Source organism: Saccostrea echinata, unplaced genomic scaffold, assembly GCF_033153115.1.
Source record: "Saccostrea echinata isolate AGI-Se365-2 ecotype Australia unplaced genomic scaffold, CSIRO_AGI_Sech_v1 ptg000014l, whole genome shotgun sequence".
NCBI lineage: Eukaryota > Metazoa > Mollusca > Bivalvia > Ostreida > Ostreidae > Saccostrea > Saccostrea echinata.
This window is the reverse complement of record NW_026889763.1, coordinates 3638763-3651516: the sequence shown is the minus strand read 5'-3', so window position 1 is coordinate 3651516 and position 12754 is coordinate 3638763.

Genomic DNA, 12754 nt, shown 5'->3' with positions numbered 1-12754 from the left:
CATTTTGATTCTTCACAGGTTATCTTGCACCATACAAAACTGATGAACTTAGGTAAAAGAAAAATTAGTCATTTTTTTTCAAAACAATAGGTTTGTCATATTAGAATTTTATACTGACTTGTTAAATGTTGTATAGGTATTTGAATGGATATTTTGATCTGTGTGCTTAATTAAGATATTTCACAAATACGCTGCATCCCTGATTGATTGATTTTTACTGCAGAGACATCATCTGGTTCAATACCTGCCCTCTCCTTTTCGTTTTAACAAAACACAGTTAAAACCTTATCGGTTGCAAAAATGGACTCTGTGAACATGAAATAGCACAAATTTTAAATATCTTCTCATGTATTTCCTTTCAAAAATGAAAGAAAAATGGAGAATGAACTGTTTGTCTTTACATCCTTTACAATATAGAGTTTGCATCATTGTGTGTAAAATCTATATTATCCATTTTTTTTTAATCTGATGTGTATAGTTCTCTATTTTGAATAGTGTTTCTATTCTTTCCGAAAGATGCCTGATAGGAAATCTGCTTGTGGATTTTAGTGTTTTGTCACTTATCTAGTTCTTAAGTTATATTTAGCAGATCTTTGTGAAAAAATCTTTGAAAGTACATATCACAGGGAAAAAAATATTACTATTAAATTGTGAAATTTAAATGCTGCCCAATGTAAAATTGTATTCAAAATACAAAATTATCAAAATGTATCAAAAGAGTGTATAAATTCTCGGATATTGACAAATAGTTTTATTTCGGTAATACACTGGCATTATATTTCTCCACGACATATCTGATAAATTACACAGAAATGCTTTATTTTTTGTGTCATATTCTTCTATTTATTCAACTTATAATCTGTTTATCATAATTCATTTCGTTCCCTTGATATTGAAGTTTTACAAATTTTGGGTAAAGGATTCCAGAAATGTCATTGAGGCCATCGCAGAAACTTGTTTTAAGAACCATAAATATAGAAAGAATATAGATTTTTTGATAGGAATTGTATAACGAAAGTTGCTTAAAAAAGGAACAAAAGCAGAACATAAAACAGAAGGGAACGAAAAATAGAGCTAAAATCTGAAAATATTAATATTGGCTAAAATATACAGATAAATATGAATTATTATTTCAACCAATTCTGAGCTTAATAATGGTCAGAAAAATCAAAATTTAAATACTGCAATTTAGCTTAAGTGTGCTTCACCCAGGATTTGAAGGGCTAATGGAGGCATGTACTGACATAAATGTCTGTCTTTTATATATACAGTGCCTGCAACGTTATTGTTGACAAACCAATCGTGTAGAATCGTTCGTGTAACGTGCGTGATCGTTCGTGTAGCGTGCGAGATCGTGCGTGTATCAGACTCAATCGTTTGAGGTTTTAATCGTGCGTGATCGTGCGTTAAGAAACGTGTAAATTTCGTTTTGTAAGTTTTTATCGGAATGATATTTTTTATACAAGCATTTCGCTTGTCAGATTTTTTTTCCCAATCCAAATAAAATGAATGAAACGCGATTTACATAATTGAAAGCAGAACGAACTAATTATCGTTTGGAAATAAGCAATATAGTAAGTCGTACAATATTGTGTTTTCGTCAAATCGCGTGATTTTTTGTGATATACCGTACTTAGATGTTTAAGGATTTTTTCTCTGATGTTAATTATGTTTACTGCTAATTATGGTCAGGATATTTTTGAAATCAATAGATCAAAAATAGATATTTTTACAAATAAATAAATAAACAATTTTCTACGCTTACATAAATATTTAGTCTTCGAATGTGCATGTACACGACATGATTGTCGGGGTTTCGTTTATCAGTGTTTATCTCTGGAGCTTACTTTTAACTACTATTTTTATAATTTCTGCAAATAAATGATTTGTAAAATAATTGTTGAGTTTAGAGATTCACAAATGAAAACATGGATTAAACTAATAATTTAATTCATTTTCATGCCATTTTTTTCAGACTTATATCTTTCTGCATATTATGAAATCCAATTCAATCAAAACTCACGGTCCACCTACATGTACATCTATTGATAGAACGAAAAAAAAAACAACAATTTTCTTAAGTCGGAGAATTATGTAAATAATTATTTGTTATCTAAAATAATTAATAAGTCTTACATGTATTTAGTTTCAGAAATATCCATTTCTATTTTTTCTATTATTTTTCAAAGTCGATGAAATAATATCAATAATTATTTGAAATCTAAAATAAGTATTAAGGCTTATTTCGTTTTGAAAATATCCATTCCTAAAGAATTTGAACTATTTTGCGTGAAGAATCGTGCGTTTCCGTTAGCAATCGTGTAAGATCGTGTAACGTGTAGAATCGTGTGCGTGAGGGATCGTTCGTGTAACAGGTTTTATCGTGCGTTAATCGTGCGGAATCGTTCGTGTAACGTGATCGTTCGTGTAAGTTGTCAACAATAACGTTGCAGCCACTGTAACCGGTAAAAAAATTATGGGTGACATTTCCATCGGAAAATAAGTGATTGGGAATTTTTTTTTCCACAAATACTTTTAATCATTGATTCCTGATAAGTTTAACATCATTAATCAAACACTATTGAAAGTTCTGAAGACGGCGGCGTGGGTGGAGTGTAGTAAATGGGGTTATATTTATGAAGAACTGTGAAAATAAATTTTGATTTTGATTCTGCTAGATGTACTAGTATTATGGTGAAGAAATGCACGAATAAACTAATGCCATGAAAAAAAAATAATGTCATAGGCAGATTCAAATCATTTACAACCAAACCTTCTTTAAGGAGTCACCTTAAGAAAGTTTTGAGTTGGCCATTAAGAACAGATGACGTCTTATTCCAGTTATATGAAAAAAAATTATCATTTTGTTATTTCTATGAAAAAAATATGATACAATGAGATGAATTTACTTTATAGTCCTGTTTGAATCCCAAATAAAGTAGGAATTCTACTTACTGGTTGAAGTTATTGAAGTAAATTTTATTTTACAATGCTGTCAGAAATTGTTCCATTTATACTTACAATTGAATAAAGTTTGTCAATAAACCCGGAAGGCTTGCACCAGAGTTACTGCTTGCACCTTTTAAAATATAACATCGCAAATAACTGAAATTGAATTTCATTTAAAGAAGAAGGTATGGTTTTAGCTTTATTGTGCCCTAAAAATTTAATGTTTTCAAAAAGTTTTGAAACTGGCTTAAATATTAGTTGAGTATATGACTGTAATAAATCAGGAAAGAATATAGCATGATGGAGTATCATTCTTGATATATGACGTCATTAATTTGATGCATTTCTCTATTTTAAACAGAAAAAGCCTCAAAATGACCCATTTCAAGGGTTATTTTCCTTAAGAAAATAGTGTCCACAGCCATCGCCCACGTTAATTTTTAGATATGTTGTGTAAAATTCTTTGAAAAATCACATATCTCAAAATCTTTGTGGGCGATGCCTCTGAAAGAAAATTCCATTGAAAATTGATGTCTTCTGCAACTTTTTAAGAAAATACGGGAAAATGCACAAGTTTATGACGTCACAATTAGCATTTGGAAGGTCATGTGAGAAAAAAGATTTGTATGATCTTTCTGCATGGAATTTCAATAATTCAAAAAGCATGAGTTTTAATTTTTTACATCACTTTTATTTTTAAGTAAAACACAGGGCAAGATTTGTATTGAAACCGTACCTTGTTCTTTGCAAGATCAACACTTTTCGTGACTAATATTTAAAAAAAAAACTAGTACATGAATTTTCATTTTCGCTAATCAACCTCAAAATAATAAAAATGAGAGAAAAATGGTGGACACGCTCCATCGGATCTATGTCACTGAAAGGACAAATAAATCTGTAAACAATGAAATGATTTAACATTTATTCATTAAATATATTCAAGCTTTCTAATATGTAGAATGCAATGCTAAACTAAAAATTATCAATTACTGTATTTAATCTTTTTTCTATGAATATTCATATGTTACAAAGTGTCTATAAGATTGTACAGTAAATCGAAAGTCTTCCCTCTGAATATGATTTGATTAATTGATTGTATGTTGTTTTAAGTCCCATTCGAGAATTTTCACTCATATACCGGTGAAGGGCTTCAAATTTTGACCTTTACTCGGCAAACAGGGCCATTTAGGAGTGAGGGATCTTTATCGTGCCAACGCCTGCCGTGACACGGGGCTCGGTTTTTAAGGTCTCATCCGAAGGACCCGCAACTTTCACTTCAAAGTGCCGAGCGCATGGCGAAGGAACAATTGCTACTCATTTTTATCGACTTAGGTCAGTCGCGGCTGTGATTCGAACGCACGACCTCCCGATCACGAAGCGAGCGCTCTGGACTGAGCTACCGTGAACGGTCTTAAATGATGTTAATGAATGAAATAAAAATATTGTTTTCCTTCTTAGATTATTGAAGATGATATTGTAGCCAAATTGATAAAAGGTAAATTTCAAGGCGGTTCTTATTTTCTTTCCTTTAAACATCAGCTGGTTTTGATGTAGCAGAAGAAAATGTTTTTACGTCAAGTTTGATAAAGTTAGTTTTTCTTGTTTTAAAAATTTTACAGTATATTAAGGAAAAAATCTTGAAATCTTACCCGGGTTATACGCACTTTATAGCAGGTCTACATTTTTACTCTACTGTCTCAGGAAGAAATTGTCAGGAAAAAGATAGAATTATCTAAATTTTGTCTATTTCCGCCTTTTGGATATTGCATCAAAGAAACAAGCACAAGGGAAGGGTTAAAATTAATTGGTAATCAAAAGATAATTTACAAGAAAAATAAGCGATTTCGTAAGGGATTTTAATAAATTTTGAGTTACATTGAGTGATTTAGAGGGAGTGTTTGACTGAACTGCAACAAAAAATATTGGGTTTTTTTTTAATACAATTCTTATTATGCTAAACTATGTAAAGCATAAAGAAAAACGTAATTTGTTCCAATACCGACATTGAACTTCTGTGATTGTTGGTCTTTAAACTATTGTGAAAAATACATTCATAAAATCGTCAATACAAACAACCTGTAAAACATATTGTATTGCTTAGTCAACATTGACAGCCAATTTTATTTCCAGTGCTTGCTCGGGTGTTCATCTACATGAAATTAAAAATTAAAAACAGTGCACATGTACTAGTTACTTGACCAAAGAGGTGTGTTGCGCAATTTGGTACCAATTTTACAGATGTCTTATGCATTGGAGTGTTAACTTAATAAGCTTCCTGTGTGTGAAGTTCAAGAAAATTTGTAAAATAGTTATTTTTGTTTCTAAAGAGAATATAAATTAAATAGCTGTTATAAAATCGGTAGCCAGAAGTTAGGTATGAACAAACCAAACCGTGAATATAATTTAATTGTAAATGAAAAACCTAAAATCATAAAGAAAAACTAGCTCTAAGATTTAATTCCTGATAACATTGAAAACATTGTTTAGTTTTCGTGATTTAATTATTTTTCTAATTATTACATTTCGATCGGCAGTGTTGAAAAACAATTGATCAACAAACTGAGAGGTAACAGTGAAGTGTCCATAAACTGGGAAACCCAATGATGTAATGAATGAATATTCATTTGGAGGTATATATTAACGGCCTGTTAGAGGCGTTAATCTTTCCGCCCATCAACAAGTTATCATTGAAATAGACACCTAACCAAAAACATTTTTATTCTTTGGTCCGAAAAAATAAATAAGTGTAGAAGTGAATGACTGGAAGGAGAAAATTAAATGATAGTAATTAACTACGCCAATTGCTTCATTATTGAAGGTTACTTAAAGTAACTCAATATGAGGTTTTGGTACTATAGCATTGACATTTTTAAGCATCTAACAAAATGTTTATGCTAGGAAAATCAAATCAATTATTTGTCCAAATGATAATGTATATACAATTAATATATAATGTGCCACGTGAGTAATTCATATACTTATAATATCCATCTGAATCTTGATAGTTGTATTTTCAATTTTCAACCTTGATTTTAGATATTTGTACAGAAACCAGATATCCGCAATACCAAACAATGTCTTTAAAGACCTGCCAAATTTAAAGACACTGTAAGTATACTTTTGGAGTTCCCTGATCATTTCTATGTATATTTCTATATATATATATATATATATATATATATATATATATATATATATATATATATATATATATATATATATATATATATATATATATATATATATATATATATATATATATATATATATATATATATACACCAGTGTATTAATTTAATAATGAAAAGGTAAAGATAACGAACATTGAGTGATCTCGACATAATCTACACACAACGCAAATTTGTAAACAGGGCATAAAGCACGGACCCCCCCCCCCCCCCGGGAAATTCCAGAGGCGGTATTATGTTCCTAGGAGGCGTAAGCATTCCTTGTTGAACGGTCATTCTCCCCTTGAGCCCTACGTATTGATCATTTAGACGGATTATTCCGTAGTCAATTAAGTATAAAAACGAAGGTCTAATTATTGGTATGAATCATGAAAGAGAAAATACGATTTAATGATAGGTTTTATTTGCTTACAAGGTCACTATATAGACCATAGAGTTTATAAAATACTGACTTTAATCGAGTTTGCTGAAATCCCTGTAACATCAATTTATCTGTTAGTAGCCTGCTTCTGTTTAAAAATTGATCGTATTAGAACATGCTCTTGAGTATAGAATAAGTTGGGAAATGTAAACACCTATCCATTTGAAAGTGGAATAATACAATATAAATAAGAACAGTACAAGATGACGATGGAGAAACTGAATAGCCCTATCTTCTATAGTCAGAAAAACATCCATAAATGAAACAGGGATAGCATACTATTTTGTGTCTTATTTCTAGTTCACATGGATATTCGAATAAAAATAATTTAATTGTCTTATTTCTGCAATTTCAGCAGTTTTGAACCTTAACTTCAAAATTTCATGGATATTCGAATAAAAATAATTTAATTGTCTTATTTCTGCAATTTCAGCAGTTTTGAACCTTAACTTCAAAATTTCGTTTAAAATTTTACATTTGCTTGTTCTAGGTTGTCGAAAACAAGATTTAAGTTTGTGTCAATCGAATGCTTATGTCTGTATTCTAGTTAGGTGTGACTTCCTTTGTAAAAAAAAAATCGAGATATCTTTACATAACTCACACTTTTCTACAGACTCTGCCCATCGAGTGAGGACGAAAAAGCATTTCAAAAAAGCAAGCCACATCATCGTCCGGACTGAATATACAAAATAATAAGGGAAAAAGAAAATGTAAATAAAAAGCATTAGACAATCATTATCACTTGAAAACTTACATTTCCTTCAACTTTCCTTTACAAAGAAGAAAAAGTGCAAAAATCACTTTATTTATTGTTTTCCCATTTTTTGTCTATAAAAATATTCTCATGACCAGTGAGATATTACCAGCTCAGAATATTGTTTTGTACTGACATTGCTGGTCTCTCTTCAATAATTCCAGTAACAATCTATTTAAAAACAAGAAAAAACTTGATACATAAAACCAAAAACGTATTCTTGAAAAAAAAAATGAATTTTAGATTGCATATGTTCTAAATGTACAAGTTCCTAAACATTTATTAAGAAAAAAATATAAAAATCAAATAATTAGTGAAATTAATTCATTTTAAAAAAGGTTTCCATTCTTATTTTTGTCATTTTAAATATATGGAAAAATCAAATCAACAACTCTGATTGAAAACAAGCACATTTTTGAAAAAAAACTACTTCATGTAAAAGACTTAGATATAAGCATTTTTTTTTTTTTTTTTTTTTTTTTTTTTTACAAAACTATGGTTTAAGTCACTTACCCGATATTATATTGTTGATTATGTGCAGATATCCAATGATCGTGATCATTATGTCCACGACCTTTGGGTATCTGCTTAAAGCCAACAATATTATATAGGGTAACTACCACATGTATGTACTATTTAAAGAATTCATATACTGTAGGTCAGGCCAAAGGGTAAACAAATTTTGTATACTATTTATTCCTCATTTGTATTTAAAATAACTTGCCTTTGGCTGTCTTAAAAACAGCTTGAACATGAAAAGCCTATCTTAAAACACTGTGTTCGAAAAGTACCATCCTAATTTTGCATTTAAAGTACGTATATGCATTAAATTTGTAATTATCAAAAGATAAATAATTCAAACAGATTCTTCTTATCAAAAATTTATTCTTATCTACTTTCAAGTTGAAAATAATTATTTTGGGGATAGCCAAGACAGTAAAAGAAGCATAAATACTTATAGCTTTGGATTACAAAATATGGATAAAAAATTTCGTTTAAAATATGCTTCCTGCGGATATGAAGAAATAAGTTTAGTTCCCCATTGATTTATTTTTAAAATTGTTAAATGATTTTAATTTTATACTACGATAATATAATTAAGGAGATGAAGCGCTTCCTTTACTTTTCTAATGTAGTTTACATGTAATTAAATGTTCATTGAGAGTTTCTTTTTAGTCACCTTTAAGTAGTTTTAAATTATCGTTAAGAAAAATTGTAGACTCTTAAATCTACCGTTGAGGTATCTCTGAGTCGCTATAAACGGTTTAGAAATAAAACGTAAGCATAACATAAAAGTAGATTAAAGGTGAGTAAAGGTAGGTTTTGTCAGTCTTTAAGTTTTTATTAAGTCAGATTTGTAGGTTCTTAATGACCAGTCTTCTTTTTATAGCAAAGTATTTTGTATAAAAATAGCGCGAGGTCGTGATTCGAACTTTCAACCATCCATTCTGTTGATGAGTATCTTAACTCTCACTTTCTCCTTTATCTTACTTCAAGGTAGCTCAGTCGGTAAAGCGCTCGCTCCGTGATAGGAAGGTCGTGTGTTTTTGTCACGGCCGCGACTGACCTATGTCGACAAAACATAGGTAGCAACTGTCCTTCGCCAAGCGCTCGGCACTTAGAATTGAAAGTTGCGGGTACTTCGGATGAGACCTTAAAAACCCAGGCCCCGTGTCACGATACGCGTTGGCACGATAGAAAACCCTCATTGCTCAATGGTCCTGAGTGCCGAGTAAAGGTCTTAACTTGAAGACCTTCACCGGTATATGGTGACGTCTCTATATGAGTGAAAAATTCTCGGATGGTTTATTTGAAAAGGTGAAGGAAAGTCCAAATCTGGATTCTTCGACACCAGAATACAGAGTTGGATCTGTGATTATGGATATTACAAATCATAGGCTTTTAAAACCGCCACGTTTTACGGAAGATAATACTGCTTAAGCAACCCGTATGTTCCTTAAACTTCAATTTGCAAACAGAGGAATCAGAGCAGTTAATATTAGTAATATTCTTAATCACAAAAGGGTCCGGTCTTATATTCCACCATATTTCAAGTTGAAGTCCACACCTTGTATTTCTTATTATATACATCGACTATTGCTTCCAAAATTTTAATTACAAAAAACTCTGCAATGCTTAGATATCGAACATCTGATACATATATAATCCTCCTACATGTTCATGTTCTTCTACACCCTATAACTATAGTCCTGCTGGACACGTCATTACTGGTGATGTAAACATAGTTAATAATGGGGACCTTAAATCCCTTATTTTAAAGGGGCCAAAATTAAGGGAACCCCGTTCTTTCAACTGGCGTCATATTTTTATAAATAGTATGAATTCTGTGGAAGATTACGCCAGGCGATGGGCCAAACACGAAAAAGAAGACCATGACACTTTGTCAGAATGGATTAAGAGCATCAGATGGATGTTGAAATCTCGCATCAAGCGATTGATTGGTTGTATGGAAACTATTTATCCTTCTGTCTTTAATAATTCAGATGTAAAAAGGAATTAAATAGATTACACAATCAGTATGTACTGGTTCCAGCTGACAAAGCTGGTAACAACATAGTCTTTGTTTGTAAGGCTCATTATTTGAATTGTATTTTAGAGGAACTAAGATTAAATTCTACGGTTGAAAATCCAACTTACACCCATACCTCCTTTTCTAAGGAGGAAATTCTTCAAAATCATATGACCGTTTCAGACACGTTCAATGTTTCCAACAATCAAAATGAATTTGAATTATCATACCTTTACTGGATTCCTAAACTTCATAAAAATCCTTACAAACAAAGAAACATATCGGGTTCCAGTAAATGCTCTACCGAGCCCCTTCCTTTACTCCTCACTAAAATATTTACTGTAATGAAGGAGAAACTTCAGGAGTAATGTTCAACAGTATATTTGAGAAGTGGTGTAAATCAGATGTGGATACTTGAAAACTCCAAAGATCTTTTGGAAAATTTGAAATTTTACTACAATCAATAGCATCAAAACGTACGACTTTTCAACACTTTATACAACCATTCCCCACGATAAATTGAAGTCCAGGCTTTTTGACATCATAGACAGCTGCTTTTTGAATAAAAATGGAACTCGTAAATGTACTAACGTTGTCATTGGTCATTTACAGAATTATTTTGTTAAAAAGCACTCTGATTGTACACACAAGTACACTGAAGTTGATATTAAAAAGATGCTTGAGCTTCTGATTGACACTATCTTTGTAGTTTTTGGAGATCAGATCTTCCAACAATCTGTTGGAATTCCTATGGGAACCAATTGTGCCCTCTTATAGGCAGACCTATTTTTGTATTCATATGAAGCAGAATTTATTCAAAAACTTCTACATGAGAAGAAGAAAACACTTGCTGTGGCTTTCAGCTCGACATTTCGATATATCAACGACGTATTATCAATTAACAATAGTTACTTTCATTCATATGTCGACTCGATATATCCCAGTGAGCTTGAAATAAAAGATACCACAAATTCTGACACATCTGTTTCATATTTAGATATTTTACTAGAAAAAGACGTTAATGGTAACCTAACAACAGAGCTTTATGGTAAACGTGATGACTTCAACTTTTCAATCGTCAACTTCCCTTACTTATGTAGCAATATACCCTTATCACCTGCATATGGGGTTTATGTCTCTCGAGTGATTCGATACGCAAGAGCATGCTCTACGTATGAAAAATTTCTAAAACGAGGCAAGCTATTGACAAACACGTTGATGATACAAGGATATCAACAGTCATCTTTTCCCAAGTTTTACGGTCGAAACAATGACCTTGTCAGCACAAACAACCTATCATTGAGTCAAATGCTGATTGACATTTTTTTACTAATTGTTAGGCCATTATTTGTACACTGAATTGTCTACAAATTTCTCCGTTATTACCTGATCATGACAAAAAGCACACAGTGGGTGTGACTGGTCGGCAGGTTATGCTCACTCCTCCATGGCACCTGATCCCTCCTCTAAATTTTGAGATCCGTGTTTGCTCTGCTTCAAATTTGTATCATTTCATTGGACTTTCGAGATTGAATACTGTTCGATATCTTTATATTTCACGTAAAACAACGTTTAATCAATCACTCAATCAATCTCCTATATCTACTTCATGTGATATTCCTTGTTTTTGTTGATGTACGTGGTTGTGAAATAGGGCGAGAAAACTAAAACTGGTATTTATCAATATGTACAGTGTATATTATCTTCAGTATAAACATATATTTCGATTCTTAGACGACAAAATATAATTTTATGATATGAAAACGAATCATCATTTTTTACAATGCATTTTTAATCAAGATCCTTTGAGACAAAAATCTCGGGTTTGCGATTCGCAGCACAGTTAATGCTACAATAAGGAGGCGTGGCCTAATTTATACGGGAAATGCTTATTATGACAAAAAATATATGTTTTTCAAATTACCACAAAATGAAATGATTTGCTTTTTAAACTGTAGGGTAGCTTCAAACTACATCAATACTTACTATTGCATGTATTTGTCGTTGGTTAAATCCCACACAGTAATATATAAACAATTCATTGATCGCAATGCACTTGTCAATGTGACGTCATATCGTAAAATTTGACGCAGTTTGTGTCCAGTGAGAGACGGATCAATTTATATTTTATACAATAAAAAATGAATTTTGTATTTAAATAAAATATTATTTGCAGATATATAGGAGGCAATTTACTTGGATACGATGTCTATATTGTGATAGTATTCATATACTTCCCATACATTCCCTAGACAAGCAATACCTTCGTATATTTGTATGCAGATTCATTGAAGGGTAATAGAAGGGTCGTAATAAATCGGTATATTGCAAGGGCATGCCCTCAATACCCTCAATGAATTATCACATGCTTTTACGCATAAACTCAAATTTATGAAGATATTTGAAAAGTGCTGGAAACCTGATGAAATCTTGCAAATGAATTAATGATATCTATATTTAATGTACCAGCAAATAATTCAACATACGATCTAACAAATGTAATTTTAGCAATTAGATGGTAGAATCTATATAGGTTCGCAGCACTTTTCACAAACTACAAAGAGTGTTGAAAATAATTATAAATCAAACTCAGATTTTAACTTGGTTATGCCCTTGCAATATTGGAATTTATAGATGACCTCAATACTGCAGGTATATTTGCTAAAATAACGTGACTGTCACATAACGTGACAAGTCTAAATAAGAAATCTAATCGTCCTCAACATGTAGTTTTCAACCACATTATAATAGTAAAGTCCCAAACAGAAACGCCCATTCTTCAAAAGAATGTATTTTCTATGTAAAAAAAAAATTCGCCGATATTTCCATTTGGCACCTTAACTGTACTGCGTAGGTGGTTGTGGAATTAGTTTGAGAAAATAAAACTTATATTTATGAATATGTATGCTATA